Here is a 6,671-nt window from a genome sequence, read left to right as displayed (position 1 = left end):
TGATGCAGCCAGCCTTGTTTATACCTTGTTTATACAGCCAGATAGAAGGTGGAGGAGGGCCTCCCATATCAGGGAAATAGAGAAAGATCGTAAAGGTAGTAGAAAGAGTCTGAATGAAACTGGAAGGAGAAGAGGGAGGGGGCAGCAGAGGAAATAGAAAGGGAACAAATGGTAATAAGTAAATATATAAGAAAATTTGTGATAAAGATGATGAAATATAGAGCTCTTCAGGACTGATGGCTTCTTTTGGGGGGGGTGGCAGGGTAGGGCATGGATGAACTCAGTTTTCTTTAAGGGACATGACACTGAGACTCTGTCATGTTTCAATGCGTAGATGAAAAACACATACTTGATGTATGCTTGATGCATTTTCCAGAAAAAAAAATAGTGTGAAACGGGTAGTAATTTGAATATGGAAGCAATGGAAAAGAAGTGTAATGTATGTTATATGAAATTCCTACATAATCAATAAAAATTATATGTTGACTACTTTTACAATGACATGGAAAATAATTCTGCTAAAGGAGGGCAGAGTTTGTCCATATAAGGCATGCTTTACAGGAACTCATTACATAACAGAGAATGCTAGCCATAAACTTGTGTTTACCCAGCTACTTCAGACCCCATGAGCTGGGTGGCACCCCACAACAAGCAGTCCTGACACTAATACTACATTTAGGGGGTTTGCTGGAGGACAGAGCTGCTATTGTGTCCTAATCATTAACAAGGACCCATTTCTCTGTCCTGGATGCCCAGTTTTAACTGTAAACCCAGGACCACAGGGGTTCCTCACAGACCACTGTTGAGGACACAGCTGCAGATCCAGGGTTGGCAACACTAGTGGAACAGTACCAGTTTTCAAATAGTTTATCTCCCCGCAGTTCTCCTTTTACACTAACCATTCTTAATCTGTTTCAGGAAAAACAGTCCCAGGAACTACCTGGTTTCCTTGTCTTTTCCCTGCTCTTAAAGTCTTGATAGCACAGGGAACCCAAGTCCCTGCAAGCCTCTTATATCAATAAGAATGTAAAGGTACTTTTAGTGAGTATGCCAGTAACTGCTCAATTCAAAGTCACAACCTAGGAAATTTCAGAACCAAGACCACAGTAGGAGACCACCTTCTCTTTTGGTACATTCCCCTTAACCCCTCATCATATTCAAGATTCCCTACTTAGGAACCTGTCCAATTAAAAACACACTTAAAATGTCATTTACAACCTGACATTGTCACAGAGGTAAAAAGGATTAAAGGTGTGGGATCTGCATAAAGGGATGAAATTAAGGCTTGTTTGGTTTCACAAGAAAAAGCAACTTGTGCCAAGGATCAGAGATAATGGACACTAAAGAATGTTTACTCATCTCTATGGAAACCTCAAAATTTTCTCATAGACTGACTGGCTGAGAGGGAGAATGATGTCACGTAAATGGCTAAAGCCAGTGAGAGTTTCAGGAGCCAGTATTTAAAAGGCCCAACTAGACAGCCTGCTTGAGAGAAAGGCTGAGCAGCCCTACATGCCTCTTTCTGAGAGCTGAATGAACACAACCCAGAGATGACAATTCCTGTATCCAAGACTCTTAGTTCAGGAAAAGGGTCAGATATTTCTTTCAGGTTTTTATTAATTAAGTCATGTGCCCTTGACATGTGACATTCACATTATTACATATTCCACTATTATTTGTTGAATGCACAGATATGTGCTCAGTCTTTGAATTACTTACTGTGAAAATGCTCCCCGACCAAGGCAAATCCTCGAATAAAATTCTTTAAATTGTGACCTTGCTCAAATTTTTACAGAGATCATCCAGGAGGTCACATAAGCAAGCACTCATCTTGTTGTAGTCCTTCAAAAGAATTGAGAGCTTTTCATACTGAACCATAAGCAGCAGTTTTAGAGAGGGAGACTGAAAGAAAAACATCTACACAAAAATATTCAGAAATAGAGAGAATGAGACAGACAAAAACAAAGACATAAATTCACAGACCCTGAGAGACAAAGACTCCATTGTTTCTGGTCACTTTCATTTGTATATCAACCTCAAAGCACACCATCCTATGAAAGAATTCCAATAGGAATTGCATTAAGGTACATTATGCACAGAGAGATCTTAAATTACATCTAACAGGGCCATACCATCTAAACTTTGCCAGACATTTCCTCAATGTGGTCTAATCTTGTAAATAGAAGAGCTTCAAGGGGACATTGCAAATCAAATCACCAAAAGTGGAAGAAGATAGAGGGAATTCTAGGCTAAAAAAAAAGTTATCCTGTTAGTTTGCCATTCAATATAATGACTAAAGTCCCAGCCACTTTAAAGATCTAAAGACAGGACAAACAATTTCTTTTGGGAAAAATGTGGAATATTTCCATAATGAAGTATTATTCAGATAGAAAATTACAATATGATCCTTTCAGTCAAATGGATGGAACCAGAAAAAATCATACTTGGTAAAATAACTAAAGTGCAGAAAGACAAATATGGTATGTGTTCACTTTTTACAAGGTTTCCTAATAGTGGGAGATAAAGTTCCTATAGGCCATCTATTATAAGCAAGCCAGTATTCCACTCGGGGGTTTGGGTGGCAATTAATTGAGTTGTGGTGCCAGAGCATCCTAGAGAAATTTTCAAACAACCCAGGGTGTTGTTATTTAAATATATTGCTCTCTGACCTTGACTGATAGATCAGTGCCATGTTCTTGGATCCACAGAGATGCTTTCTCCTGCATCAAATGAATTGATTATAAAAAATCCTCAGTCTGATATTATGCACAGAGAGACCTTAAAACAACCAGCTCTAAATAGGATTTCCCTATGAAATTCTCCTTCCCATCAGAGCTCTGGGAAGCGTACAGGAGAGGAGGCAGGAAGAGTGTCCTAAGTAGAGGGAATTGAGGACACAAGGAGAACAATGCCCTGAGAGGCAGGCCACAGAACAAGATGATACAGCCAGCCTCGATGACCACCTTATGAGTGAGGGTCAGATAGAAGGGGGAGGAGGACCTCCCCTTGCAGGGAAATAAAGAGCTTAGGAGTAGGTAAAGGATGGTGCGTTTGACTAGAAGAAGAGGGAGGGGGCAGCAGAGGTGATAAAAAGTGAGCAAATCCAAACAAATAAATATAAAAGAAAAACTGTAATCATGGGGATGAACTATACCTCCTTAGGACCAATGGTCTTCTTGGAGGTATTTGTAGGGTACAGCAACGATGAACTCTCAATTATATTATGCGATCACAATTGTATTGTGATATCATATACTTGTAAAGTCATAAAACCACTTTGATGTCATAATATCATGATATCATAATAGCATTTAGGTGACATACCATCATGATGTCATTATAGCATTTTGATGTCATAATACCATAACAATGTTATCAAAACAGAATTTTGATCTCATAATACCATTGTGATATGATACTATTCCTGTGATGTCAGGATAGAATTGGTATGTTCTAATTACTTTGTTATGTTACGTTATTTTAATTGTGATGTTATAATTCTATTTTGGTATCATGCCATATGATGTCATAAAAGCAGTATGAGATCCTAATAACATTGTGAAGTTATAATAGTACCGAGATGTCATGACACCACTGAGATGACATAAAACCTTTATGATGTCATAGAAAATTGTGATGTCATAATACAATTGTGATCGCATAATATAATTGAGAGATCATAAAATTATTGTGATGTCATATCATTGTGTTGTCATGGTACCATTAATATATCATACCATGTGATATCATAATAGCATTGAGATGTCATAATAACATTGTGATGTCATATTAGCATTGTGATGATGTAATGCAATTGTGATGTTATAATTGCATTTTGATATCATAATGCCATTGTGATTCAAAATTACAGTTTTATGTCATAACATAACAATGTAATAGCTATGTCATACTATTGAGATGTTATAACAGTATTGTGAAATAGTAATAACATTGTGACATCATAATAGCATTGTGAAGTCAAAATACCATTGTGATGTCATATAGCACTGTGAAATACCTTGTGATGTCATACTATTGTAATGAAATTATATCATATGATGTCATAATAGCACTGAGATGTCATATGAGCATTGTAATGTCAAAATACCATTGTGAAATAATACCTTTATGATGTCATAGCATACTGATATCATTATAGCATTATGATGTCATAATAGCATCATTATTTCATAATAACATAATATCATAATAATTATTTCATAATAACATAATATTATTTAATCATTATTAATAATAACATAATATAATAACATAATAATAACATAATCATTATAATAACATAATCATTATTTCATAACATAATATAATAAATACATTGTGATGTCAAATGAGCAATGCGATGTCAAAATACTATTTTTTAGGTCATAATACTATTTTGATGTTAAAGTTCCATTGTAATGTCACTCCACAATCATATCAGAATAGCATTGTGCTGTTATAATACAATTGTGACATCACTTTGGTAGTATAACATCACAATGGTATGTGACATCACAATGCTATTATTAAATCACAAAGATATCACATCATAATGTGATTATGACATCACAGTGGCATTATGTTATCATAATGCTATGATGACTTCAAAATTATAATATGACATCACAATGGTATTTTGACATCACGCTGATATTATGATGTCAAAATGCTATGACTTCATAACTATATGAGTTCACAATGGTATTAGGACATCACAAAGATATGATATCACAACGCTATTATTACAACAGAATGCTCTTATGACATCAGAATGCTATTATGACATCACAATTGTATTAAAGATTCACTGTTTTTATGACATCACAATGCTATAATGACATCAAAATGGTATGAAGTCTCAATGTTATGAAAAAACATTGATATGACATCAAAATGTTATTATGACATCACATTTCTATTATGATATCAGAAATGTATGGCTTTATAATGTTATTAGGATATCACAATCTAATGAAATTAAAATGCTATCATGACATCACAATTGTATTATGACATCAAATGCTATTATGATGTCACAATGCTACCATGACCTCGCAATGCTATGATGATATCAAAATGGTATGACAACCCAATTTTATTATGCCATAACAGTGGTATTATGACATCACATTTCTATAATGACATCACAATACTAATGTGCATAAAAATAAGATAACATCACAATGCTATGATGACATCACAGTGTTATCACAACCCAAAGGTATTATGATTTTCACAATGAGGTCATGATATCTCAGTGCTCTTATGACTTCACAATGCCATTATGACATCATAATGCTTTTATGACATCACAGTTTTTATGACATCACGATGGTATTATGACTTCACAATGGTAAAATTCTACTGTGATTTAACAATGCTATTATGACATCACAATTGTATGACATCTCTGTTGCATGTGTCGATTAATATTTTCATTTGGTATATCTTCTGGTAAACTGCTGTTAATCTTATAGAGCTGTATAAGCAAATGAACACACAGAATGTGGTTATATTTAGTTAACCTAGAACACAATTCTGGCCGATAGTTACTCCATCCTAAATCTGTAAACCCTCATCATTTCCTAACATTTAGATTTTATATGAAAAGTATTCTCAACCTCTAAACAACTCAAGGTTAATTGTGGCAATATAACTATTTGGTCTTCAACCCCATCAGAGACTTGAGAAGGAATAAAATTAGGTATTAGAGTAAATAGGAAGTGCATGTTAGCAGCTTCAAAAAATAAAAAAAAAAAAATTGACAGAAACTGTTAGCTGCCTGAACAGTTATCCATAACTATCTATAATGTTGGAGCATCATTTTCAGCCTTCTGGCTAAGAATATTTAACAGACATATATGTGAAGGAAGAACTTATTAGGACTTGCTTACTGTGTCATGGTGGAGTTCAGCAAAGGTATGAGATCTCAATGCTATGATGACATTCCAATGTCATGACATCACATGCTATTATGACAACATAATTGTATGACACCTCAATGATATTATGACATAATTTTAGATGACATCAAAATGGAATTTTGACATCACGATGCTATAACAATATCACAATACTATTACAATAAGATAGTTTTAGTACATCACAAGGGAATTATGAAATTATGACACAACAATGCTATTATGACATCACAAAAGTATGAATCTCAATTCTTTTAAGAAATCACAGTGGTATTATGCTACCACCATGCTATTATGTCATCACAATCTCATGATGACATCACAATGCTATTATGACATCACAATGCTGTTGTGAAATGATTGTGGTATGATATCACAAAGGAATTTTGATATTGAAAGGCTCTTACAATGGTATTAAACATCACAATCGTATAAGGTTATCACAATGCTTTCATGATGTCAAAATGGTGTCATGGCATCCCAATGTTATTATAACAAAGTAATGCTATTATAAAATCACAATGCTTTATTACTTCACAACAAGATGACTTCACAATGGCATTGGGACATCACAATGCTATCATGTTATCATGATGCTATTATGACTTCAAAAATAGTATTATGACATCACAATGCTATTTTGACTTCACAATGCTATGATGATATCTCAATGCTACTAAGACATCACAAAATTGTGACATCCCAATGGTCTTATCCCACACAATGCTTTTATGATATCACCATGCTATG

The sequence above is a fragment of the Meriones unguiculatus genome (assembly GCF_030254825.1).
Source record: "Meriones unguiculatus strain TT.TT164.6M chromosome Y unlocalized genomic scaffold, Bangor_MerUng_6.1 ChrY_unordered_Scaffold_23, whole genome shotgun sequence".
In the NCBI taxonomy this organism is placed as follows: domain Eukaryota; kingdom Metazoa; phylum Chordata; class Mammalia; order Rodentia; family Muridae; genus Meriones; species Meriones unguiculatus.
The sequence above is the reverse complement of the archived record's forward strand: the minus strand, read 5'-3'. Positions refer to the sequence as shown.